The sequence below is a fragment of the Halyomorpha halys genome, unplaced genomic scaffold (genome assembly GCF_000696795.3).
Source record: "Halyomorpha halys isolate HHAL.00 unplaced genomic scaffold, Hhal_1.1 Scaffold668.1, whole genome shotgun sequence".
Taxonomy (NCBI): domain Eukaryota; kingdom Metazoa; phylum Arthropoda; class Insecta; order Hemiptera; family Pentatomidae; genus Halyomorpha; species Halyomorpha halys.
Window position 1 is genome coordinate 206,654 of NW_027111382.1, and position 1,468 is coordinate 208,121.

Below are 1,468 nucleotides of genomic sequence, written 5' to 3' on the forward strand. Positions count from 1 at the left end.
ACAGTTGTGGGCAATAGGTAATAGTGTGAATGATCACATTCGTACTAAAATAAAATTAATGAAAAAAAACTTATATTATAATTTCATATTAATAATTTTAGATTAAAAAAAAATCTTTAAAGTTTAACGATACTAAAATCTCTAAATCTCATTCGGGAAAAACGTTTTAACAAAATTTGACGTTTTTGATGCATTGTTCAAAAATAATACCTTTTGTCCTCTGTTATTATATACCAATCAATTTGTCTCTTTTCGAAGAATAAGAACAAAATATCTCAGATTTCATTAAACGATATTATATTTACAAAAAAATATAAAACATAATATAGCTAGGGTTGGCCGACATTTTTTTTTTTTTTTTTTACGATTTCTGCTTGGAATTCTGTTGGCCCCCCTGCGAGTTCTAAAAATTATACTAATAAAATAATATCGTATTTTTTTTTTTTAGTTTCTTCTCAAAACCCTAAATACCATTTTTCAAAGAAATTAAGATTTGTTTGGAGCATTTTTGTTTTTTATTCTGATCATTGTTCACAACTCCTCTGCACTTTATCTGATACCTATATCAAAACAACCGTTGGAAAGCTGTACGTCTCCTTTTTTGCCAAAATTTAGATTTATTCTTAAGTTTTAGCCCTTAGTTTAAAATAAAAATAACTTTTTAAATGTTTTATTTTATATCTCCGATTGTATTTTTTTTAATTAGATCCAGTTTGTGCCCGTGAGTGCAATTTATAGAGCCATAAGCCATTCCCAAGTTTGCTGTAGAATGGTTGAGTCATGTTAGGGTTAATTTTTTTTTTTTGTTTTTTTCAAAAAAATCAAAAGCTGAAATTTATTTTAAATCAGAATTTTTTTTTTTTGGGGGGGGAGGAGACAAAAGATATTTTTTCTTCCTAATTTCCTCAAAATCTTTGATGGGTCAGTCAATCTGAATTATTTCATCATAGTACTGATATTGAAGGAGAAGAAGGGTTATTATATAGAAACTATTATATATTATATATAAGGAATGCAGTATAGCATATAACAACAATATAGTACAAGAGCCCAAGAGGAGAAAAAAGGCAGTTATCTCACCCCAATTTTTCATTACTTTAATGAAAACTATGTATAATTACTAGACAAAACTGATGAGTCTGCCAAGTATAGGTAGAGGGAATCAGAAATGGTGGCTGATTGAAAGCGATAAAAAAATTAATTTTTCATTCCGAACTGTATATCTTAAAAAGTAGGTACAACACAAGAAAACCTAAGAGAACATCATTTTAGAAAGAGTAAATTTGCTAAAATATGAGCCCTAATAGGGTTATTTACGTAAAATAGTTTTCAAGATATAGCTTTTTAAAAAGCAACATTTCATAAAAATGTTGTATTCGACGAACTGAAAGATCAGTAGTTAATGAATTAATTTTGAAAAATTAATATCTCAAAAACCATTTGACGTACAGATGTCTATTAGCACTCA

The 1,468-nt window shown here is 27.5% G+C and overlaps 1 protein-coding gene across 1 annotated transcript in view; it reads left to right on the forward strand.

Annotated features, from left to right (window-relative positions):
* Positions 1–1,468, forward strand: part of LOC106685184 (esterase FE4) — a gene marked incomplete in the record, with an annotated part of 62,982 nt that overhangs the window by 52,471 nt on the left and 9,043 nt on the right.